We start from the raw sequence: 10,698 nt of genomic DNA on the forward strand, positions 1-10,698 counted from the left end.
TCAACTAATAAACAAGCATAATTATGATCTAGATCAAAAGCAATCCTATAAGACTTTGTGAAATTTTTTCTTCTGGCATGCAAATCAAATTTTTTGAAGACTTAAACATCCCTCTATTCATCATCACAACACTCAAATCAACATCAACTTATCAGATAGCATAGTTCATCTTAAGGGATCATGTTATATGCATGAAAATGCAACTATATGAAATCACATAAAAAAAACAAATATGTCCTATATGAAAAATCATGCAACACTACGAATGAAATACAACTATACATGCAATATGAATCTATATGAACTATATGGACACACACAAACTAATCCTTACATTATCACCCCTAAACTTAAAATTTTCAATGTCTTCATTGAAGGTAATAATAAGGATTTCAGGCATACCTAGTTGTCAGAAAGATCACCCTCTTTGGGTGGAGGATCACGTGGCCAATCAACCTTGACACCAGTGGCTCGTAAAATAGTGCCCAAAGCCTGTGTCAAATCTGCAGCAAAACGATGGTGAATGTCGTGCATGGCCTCCATACGCCTAATCACTCACCTGTATAGCTCATCACCAACACCATTCATATCAACTACCTGCTGCACATGAGAAGAACCCTCTGTAGGCACGGAAAGATCCATCCAGCCACTCTCTACATCATCAAAAATATATCCCAACCCCTTATCATGGGGTGTACCTAAAAATAAAAAATTCAAGTGATCTGGCAGTCGGTTGAGCTCAAATGTGGGAGCTTCTTCAATAGATGGTTCAAAACGCTCTTGAGAAATTTTCATCTCTGCTAACCCAAGAGAATCGAATGGCATATCCAACTTCCTCTTCCACGGAGGTGCATTCAAAACTTGCATTTGCTCTGCTCCTTCTTCATCTTCAATAAATGATTCCCCTATTAAGGATCTTTTTAATGTATCTGACTTTGGCAATTGCTCAGGCTCTGAATTCATGACAGAGTCGACCCACTCTACTTTAAAGAATTCCTCTTTAGCTATGGGTAACTTTATTGCCCTGAACACATTAAAAGTGACCTTCTGATCATGAACCTTCATCGTAAGCTCTCCTTTTTGCACATCGATCATAGTTCGGCCAGTAGCTAAGAATGGTCTCCCCAAGATAATGGGAATCTTCTTATTCTCCTCAAAGTCAAGAATTACAAAGTCAGTAGGAAAGATAATTTTATCCACCTTGACCAACAGATCCTTCACAATACGTCATGGATATGTAATAGAACGATCGGCCAAATTCAAGGACATATATGTCGGCTTCAGATCAGGGAGACCGAGTTTCTTGAAGATAGACAAGGGCATCAGATTGATACTAGCTCCCAAATCACATAAACACTTGTCAAATGACAAGTTTTCGATTGTGCAAGGAATAGTGAAACTTCCAGGATCTTTAAGCTTCAGAGGCAACTTCTGTCGCAGCACATCACTGCATTCCTCCGTTAGTGCAACTGTCTCTAAGTCATCGAGCTTCACTTTCTGAGAGAGAATACCTTTCATAAACCTCGCATAGCTAGGCATTTGTTCAAGAGATTTAGCGAAAGATATGTTGATATGAAGTTTCTTGAACACCTCCAGAAACTTAGAAAATTTGTTATCTAACTTCTGCTTCTACAGCCTTTTAGGAAAAGGAGGTGGAGGATAGACCTGTTTTCTTCCTTGATTCCACTTCTGCTTCCTTCAGTACTTCTTCTTCAGCAACAACTGTATTTTCTGAAACTTGAGATTTTTCAGGCTCTTCGTCTTGCTGAATTTGGGGGCTTGCGACCTTTCCATACCTCGAGGTGATGGCGTTCACCTGTTCTTCGACTTCCCTCTTGCCTGGATTGGCTTCTTTAGTACTAGGAGGCATTCCTGGTGATCGATTCAATAAGGCGTTATCAATTTTCCCTATTTGGTCCTCCAAAGTCTTGATAGAAATAGCCTGACTTTGGCATATAAGAGCCTGGTTTTTGCACATAAGCCTCAACTCCTCCAATTCAAATTTTTCATTCGAATATTGACCTGCACCTCCATGAGTTTATTGTTGAAGTTGGATTTATTATCTTGGTGCAAATTGTTGCTGAAAACCAGGATGATTGAATTACTCATTTCCAAACTGCTGATAAGGCTGTTGCATCGCATTCTGCTTGTTTCTCTAGCCAAAGTTAAGGTCATTCCAGTTTTCAGGATTATAAGTGTCTGGAACTGGTTGCTTCGATCTCTTAAAGTTGCTCACAAACTGAGCTGATTCACTAGATATAGCACATTACTCCGTCGCATGGGAACCTGCACAAAGCTCACAAACACTTGTTCTCTGGCTCCATAGTTAGCCAGAGAATCGATCTTCATAGACAATACCTTTAACTAAGCAGCTATAGCTGTAGCTGTATCAACTTCTAGAACTCCTGCTACCTTGCCCTATGGCAATCTATGGGTTGGATACTAATATTCATTAGCATCCATCAGTTCAACTAGACCATAAGCTTCCTCATAGCTTTTTGCCCATAATGCTCCACCTGATGTTGCATCAAGCATGGGTCTAGACTGTTCTCCCAAACCGTTATAGAAGCAATTGATGATCATCCAATCAGGCATTTCATGATGAGGACACTTCCTAAGAATCTCCTTGTAGCGCTCCCAAGATTCACATAGAGATTCTCCCGATTGCTGCATAAATTGAGTGAGAGCATTCCTGAGTGTAGCTGTCTTTGCCATAGGGAAAAATTTAGTCAGAAACTTTTGAGCAAGATCTTCCCAAGTAGTAATCGAACCAGCTGATACAGAGTGTAACCAGCTCTTATCCTTGTCCCTTAGAGAGAATGGGAATAGTCTTAGCTTCACAGCATCTTCAGAAATACCGTTGAACTTGAAGGTGTCGCAGATCTTGATGAAATCTCTAATGTGCATATTGAGATCTTCCGTTGGAGAACCCCCAAATTTGATTGAATTATGCATCCATTGAATTATGCTTGGCTTGATCACAAAGGTATTAGCTATGATAGCTGGCCTGACAATGCTAGATTGAATGTCATTGATCTTGGGTTGAGAAAAATCCATCAAGGCTTTCATTCGTGCTACTGGATCTCCCATTGTAATGAGTACCTGATACACAAACAAATAAATGGTGAAAGTAAAAGAGTCTGAGTCAGTGAACTTTAATGACCACTGATGACAAGCACATAAATTAAAAATTAACACCGAGTCCCCGACACTGGCGCTAAAAACTTGTTAGGGCAAAAATACGCGCTAAATTACACACAAGTATACGCGTTCGCAAGTAGTATAAGATATAGATCAGATTCGTTCCTACAGAGACTGGTTTAGGTTAACTTTGTAATTTATGCACCTATGCAACAATGTATGGTTATTATTCAATGCTAAGACGAATAACAAACTAACTACGAATTAAACTAACAATTATAACTAAGAGAATAAGAATGATTGAATTAATATATATGACAAACATGAAATTCTAACTTCATTAATTACTTCATTCAATAGCCTTTTCATTCTTAACCTTAGCATGTAATGGTGATGACACTAATCAGATAACACGAAACTGATAAACGTCAACTTTTGTTGCACGAATAACATACTACCAAACATCCACAAAAGAGATAGAAGCTGAATAAACACCAATTATATTGAGACCCTATATGTCTATAGAATTTGACAACATAATGGTTTAATGCACATGTAATATATCATGATTATATAGGGCAAGTAAGATGGTTAAAATTACCTACGAATCATGCATAACAATTATACATGAACCTATGCTAGCATGGCAAATTCTAAACCTCTAACTGTCGCTTCAATAGAGATTAACGCGCTATTTTATATGTTAGCTACGCACATAAGACGGATAAGCACAACCAATACTAGGTCATCATGCAATCACCACACACTAAGGTATCGAAACAAATTGACTAAAGAAATTTATAAATAAATCCGTTAGAACCCCACAATAACGATTAGTTCATAACCGAACTCATCATCACCATGGATTCCAATGAAAGCATGATAATAAACAATATAAGAGTACTAGGGTTCAAAGACAAATCAAAAACAAGCATCCAAGTATCAACTATATTAAAGAAAATAAAAGTCTTCTTCTCCGTAGCCTTCTCGTGCTCTCTAGGTCTTCGTATTGCTCTTCCAGGTCTCATTGTTAAAAACATATTTGTATTGATATATATAGGCTTCTGGTCATTCTAGGCTTCCATACTCTTAAAATCAGACTGGAATCAGGATTCTGTGAAAATAACCTAGAGCTCGAATTCTGAATTTTCTTCTTTTTTCTGTAACTTTTGCTCCACTCGTCAGAATTAGATGAATAAGCAGTCCACGTGAAGCTCTCGAGATCCTCTACAAATTGGGAATGGCCTTGACTTCAGATTCTTACCTTTTTGCAGCATATATTCAATAAAAGCTCCATTCATCCTCCAACTAGTGCCTGAGAAACAAAAACACAAAAAAACATCAAATATACGAACAACTTGAGTTCAAAACACCAACTTAAACCTGAAATAAAGCGTTCCAAGTAGATATAAAATCTACTTATCACCCCCAGTCTCCATCCTTCCACTCAACGACCACAAACTTCGTGTTTGACTTGTTGTTCGAGTCATCGAGGGAGCTGGTGTTCAACAAGTGAGGAACGTGGGCTCTGTATTGTATCACAACCCAACCAGGCCGAGTCATAGGAGAAGCCTTCATCATGAAGATACTACGGAACATCGTCACACTCAAGGGGATTCCTAAGTCATGAAATCTCACTATGAATAGAATGATCAAAGACCACCCATTAGGGTAAAGCTGGCATAGATGAATCTTGAGTTCAGCTTGAACACAAATATACTTTGGTTACAAAGGTTACAAACCCTCTCACTTGGCTTAGCTTTACGAACCCTTAAGTAGTAGGGCCAGGAGTAAATCGAGTTAATCTCCTCGATATCCTTCTCACGAAGCATACTTCTGTGATAAAACACATCAAAATGGACGGTACTAGGGTACTCGTCCGCCCTCTCATCTAACATACTCTTCAAGCTGTTCGAACAACGGTTAATGGAGAAGGGGGAGACGAGAGTTATACTTTGGAGGGAGCGAAGAGTATCCCTTTTGTATAGAGCTTCCTTTTGGGAGAAAGTGGACTTGCTAGGACCTTGTCCGACAGAGATTCTTGAAGAGCTTGGAGAAAGATAAGAGCTTGAGAAAATTTGAGAATTTGAGAAATTGAGAAATGAAGGTGTGAATGAAAATAAGCACTTCTCATCTTCTTTTATAGGAGAAAGGTTACCTGCTACATCAGGTCATAAGTCTGCCTGGTTCGTGCTAGCAGGTACCTCGTTAAAAGAACCTCGGAAATGATGAGGAATAGAGATCAAAAGGAAAGAAAAGATGACTTAATAAATGAGAAAAGCGATGCAGAATACCGCTTATCATACAAGTCTTTCGAAAAAAGCCTGACTGAAACTAAATACAAGTCATTAGTCTTAACTAAGGGATGATTATGTTAATCACCATGATTAGCAAAACTAGTAAAGATTAAGACCACTCCCGGCCGACCATCCCATATATTGGGGCATATGGCCGACCAGGAGCCTCCGTATCAAAGCCATGACGACCACAACGTACATGCGGGGAAGCTTCGGCCGACCAGCCAACATATGGAGGCCTTTTGGCCTATCAGGAGCCTCTGTATCAAAGCCATGACGGCCACAACTTACCTGCGGGGAATCTCCGACCGACCAGACAACAAATTGAGGCCTTTTGACCTATCAAGAGCCTCCGTATCAGAGCCATGACGGCCACAACTTATATGTGGGGAAGCTTCGGCCGACCAACCAATAAATTGAGGCCTTTTGGCCTACCAGGAGCCTCTGTATCAGAGCCATGACGGCCACAATTTGCATGCGGGGAAGCCCCGGCCGACCAACCAACAAATTGAGGCCTTTTGGCCTACCAGGAGCCTCCGTATCAGAGCCATGATGGCCACAATTTGCATGCGGGGAAGCCCTGGCCGACCAGCCAACAAATTGAGGCCTTTTGGCCTACCTGGAGCCTCCGTATTAGAGCCATGACGGTCACAATTTGCATGTGGGAAAGCCCCGGCTGACCAACCAACAAATTGAGGCCTTTTGTCCTACCAAGATCCTCCGTATCAGATCCATGACAGCCACAATTTGCATCGGGGAAGACCCAACTGACCAGCCAACAAATGGAGGCTTTTTGGCCTACCAAGAGCCTCCGTAGTAGAGCCATGACGGCCACAACTTACCTCCGTAGTGGCCTTAGCCTACCATCCAACAAATTAAGGTCTTTTGACTCACTACAATCTCTTGTATGAGAGCCCTGAGGCCTTCAAAGGTTCCTCCAGAGGCCTTCTCGAGAGGTCCTTTGGAGATTTCTTGAAAAGGATAACTCTCAGCAGAACCAAGTTTCGTGAAGACTAGAACGTCTACGAGAACGAGTTGGTTGAAGTGCATAACATCCTAGAAGAGAAGTTTGGACAAGTTTAATGAAGTATAAGGCTTCCAATAAGGACAAGTTCAATAGAACACAGAACGTTTAACAAGAACAAGTACGGAACGTCCACTGAGATGAGTACATAATGTTCATTGAAACAGCCTTTAACAAAGGTGAGAGGAACTCAAAGGCAACCTTGAAATTAATTCCATGGACAACCAAGAGTAACAAGGGCATGATAAGGTACGTAGAAGACCTGGACTTTGAGTGAGAGATTCATAAAAAAAAATTGAGGGGCATGAACCCCTGGTTAACCTCCTTCAGGCCGATCAGGAGGAGGCCGGCCAGGAGCCTCTGCTCTAACAGGCCGATCAACCTTCATTTGGGGGCATGAGGTTGAGCAGAGCCTCCTGCAGCAGGAGGTTCTGCTCAACCCCGATGACCGCCCTTCGAAGATTTTAAAAAATTTCGAAAAATATTGGAAAAAATCAAAAAAAATATATATATTTTTTAAAATTTTCAGGATTTTAAGAGCAAGCCCATATTAGGGTCAATTAGTGAGATTAAGCCTGGATTAGGGTTGGTTAGTGTATATTAAGCTTAATTAACCCAAATTAAGGGGAATTAGTGATTTGTATGATGAAATTAGCCCAGATTAGGATCGTTTAACCCACTCACTCTTGTAATTACTGTGAATTAGGGATAATTAGTGTCTTATGCATACTGATTAGTCTTAATTAGCCCCGATTAGAGCAGATTAGCCTCGATTAGGGCCAATTAGTGCATTCTAACTTGAAATTAGGCTCTTTTAAGCCTAATTAGCAACTTTTACATGGAAATTAGCCCTGATTAGGGCCGATTAGCCCCGATTAGGGCCAGTTAGCAGCTTTCATCCTTTAAAAACCTTGACGAAGGTTAAGGGGTGATAAATGCTCATTTTTTAGTCCCGAATAGGGCCTCTTAGTGTTAAACACTATCTAAATAGCATGTGCAAAGGCTTTAAGTGTGTATACTCACACTGTTAAATCATTGTAAATGTGTAGCTCGCTCCACACTTTACCATAAAATGATCCACACTTTACGATAAAACGACAATACCCATGAAGGGCTGAGACCCTTGAAGGGCCGACACCCATGAAGGGCCGATACCCATGAAGGGCTAATACCCATGAGGGGCCGACACCCATGAGGGGCCGATACCCATGAAGGGCCGAAAGTACCCCGAGTCGCGCTTAAACCATTATAACTTCCACGAAAACTCGAGCAGTATTCACGGAAGTTGGGGCAAATGATATGGATAGAAAATACATCCTAAAGACACATTAAATATTAGATATATTTGAGATGTCATATCTAATATGATTTGTGTTTAGTTTTCAGAACTTAACAACAGGACATATCAGGACTTACTGGAAATCAGAACTTACTGAAGTCAGAACTCAATATCAAAACTTAAGTCGTCAAAAGATACATATCAGTACTTAAGTGCTGGGAAGACTTTCAGTTAAGGAATGAAGATGATTTACATGAGAAGATCGAGACTAAAATAATAGAAGATATGCATGGAAAGAGTTAGAGGAATAGAGGACTTGTAGAAGATATCTCATTGATATATTTTAGGAGACAGAATTATATTACCATATCAATTAGAATATTTCTTGTAACTGTGTACTATATAAACACGGCTTAGGGTTTACACTATATGTGTTATCATTATTGAGAAGATTATATATTGTAATCTAACAACTCTTAGGGATATTTGTTCATCACTGAGAGAGAACAATAGTTCATATTATAACAGAGTTTATTGAATATACTTGATCTTTCTTACATACTTGTGTTAAAATTGATTTGATTGTATAAACACTGTATTCAACCCCCTTCTACAGTGTTGTGTGACCTAACAATTGGTATCAGAGCTTTTCTGTTAACACACATACTGTAAAGATCCAAACAATCATCTCTGAAGAAACACAAACCCCAACTAAACCCATCGAAACTCAAAACACTCAAATCCACAATCGATATGAGACTATTAGGGTTCCCATACTGAGACCTTCTGAGTATCCCATATGAAAAATGAAGATGGCTATATTTTTGGAAGCTACAGATCCAGAATACCTTGACAGAATTAATGAAGGACCATACAAGCCTACCAAGCTCTTTGTTGCAGTTGTTGATCAACCAGCAAAGTCCATACCAAAGGAGAAAGGTGATTACACAGCTGAAGACATCTCATCTATTGCCAAGGATGCAAGGGTAAGACATTTACTACATAGTGCCATTGATAATGTCATGTCAAACAGGGTAATTGGATGCAAGACTGCAAAGGAGATATGGGATGCTTTGAAGACAAGATGCCAGGGAACTGATGCAATCAAAAAAAACATGAGGACTATACTCACTCAAGAGTATGAGCACTTTGACTCAAAAGCTAATGAGTCATTAACTGACTTATATGACAGGTTTGTCAAACTCTTGAATGATCTGTCATTGGTGGACAAGGAATATGATCTTGAAGATTCAAATCTAAAATTCCTTTTAGCTCTTCCTGAAAATTGGGATTTGAAGTCTACTACCATAAGGGACAACTATGACCTTACTGAAACTACTCTTGATGAAATTTATGGTATGCTCAAGACTTATGAACTTAAGATGGATCAAAGGAGCAAGAGGCATGGAAGAAAATCAAGGACAATTGCTCTTAAAGCTTAGGAGGAATCTTCTAAAGTGGTTTCCTCAAAGAGGGGCAAAGGAAAGGCTCTCATCATAAAGTCTGATTCAGAGTCATCAAACTCTGATGATGATGATTCAAAAACTGAAAGTTTATCTGAAGTTGATGTTGATGCAGAGATGATGCAACTGTGTACTCTTATGGTAAAGGGTATCACAAAGATAGCCTACAGGAAATTCAGAAAGGGAAAGAAGTTTTCCAGGAAAGGTGGAAGTTCTGATAAGAAAGAATTCAGAAAGTCTAAAGTCAAAGGAGGAAAGTCTGATAGAGGAGACAACTCAAATGTCAAATGCTACAATTATGGTGAAAGAGGTCACATATATCTTGACTGCAAGAAAGGAAAAAGTGACAAAGGCAAGGCACTTGTCATAAAGAAGAAAAGATGGACCAACACTTCAGATTCTGGAAATGAGGTGAACTATACCTTGATGGCAAATGCTGATAGCAGTACTGAAACTGCTGAATTGAAGGTACCTCAAACAACTTATGCTTTTCATACTGATGATATTACTGAGTTGAGATTATATCTTAAAACCATGTTCATTAGTTATAGAGATCAGACTTTAACATTTGAAAGATTAATATCTGAAAATCTTGCTTTTACAAACAGAAAAGACTAGTTAGAAAAGGAGTTAGTTTTTCTTCATCAAACTAAGAAAGAAGGAGATGAGGCTTTGTATGTTAGAGATGAAGTGTTAAAATTGAATGAATCACTAAAAGCTGACTTACAAAAGGAAAAAAAATTATCAGAACTTGGACTAACTCTGGTAGAATAACTCAGAATTTACTAAGTAGTGGAAACTGGAAAGAGGGCTTAGGTTATGGAGATGATAAAAGTGAGAAAGGAACTGAGCAAATTGAGCCAATTGTTGTTAAACCGACTACTAAGCCAAAGGCAAATCCTGTTAAGTTTGTAGGAAAAATTGTAAAGTCTGATTACGAAAAGATAAAAGAATCTAGGACAGAAGTCAAAGAAAAGTCAACTTTTGACAAATTAAAACAGGATAAACCAGCTGAAGTAAACATAGGCTAAATGACTAAGAAGCAGCTTAAGCGTAAGCTGAAAGAGATCAGAAATGTGAACAAGGTAAAAGAAACTAGGAAAAATAGGAATGGAAAGGAAGGTGTGAATAAAAGCAATAATTATATGCTTGTTCCGATTGCTCCTAGAAAGAAATGTTATAACTGTGGAAACTCTAACCATCTTGCTTCTTTTTGCAGGAAAAATAAAGATATAACTCTTTACCTCCTAAATCAGGAGTTAAGAGTCAGTTTGTTAGGTTTAAACCACAAAATCCTTGTTTTCATTGTGGTAGTTTATGGCATTCCATTTATACTTGTAAGGAATATCATAGTTTGTACTATGATTATTATCAAATAAAACCTTCTTTGAAGAAAGTTAGTATTATTCCATCTAGTGTAAAGTATGATGCAAAGTCTGATATAAATTCTGATAAACAGCATGTTAGCATAAACTCTGAAACTAAATTCGCTGT

General features: G+C 38.9%; 1 non-coding gene across 1 annotated transcript; it reads left to right on the forward strand.

Moving 5' to 3' along the window:
- The first annotated feature begins 2,593 nt into the window (after window positions 1–2,593).
- Window positions 2,594–2,700, forward strand: LOC141682152 (small nucleolar RNA R71). Its single transcript, XR_012559553.1, has one exon. It is a non-coding gene; the product is annotated as a small nucleolar RNA R71 (small nucleolar RNA).
- Window positions 2,701–10,698: the final 7,998 nt, after the last annotated feature.

Source organism: Apium graveolens, chromosome 8 (genome assembly GCF_009905375.1).
Source record: "Apium graveolens cultivar Ventura chromosome 8, ASM990537v1, whole genome shotgun sequence".
Lineage (NCBI taxonomy): Eukaryota > Viridiplantae > Streptophyta > Magnoliopsida > Apiales > Apiaceae > Apium > Apium graveolens.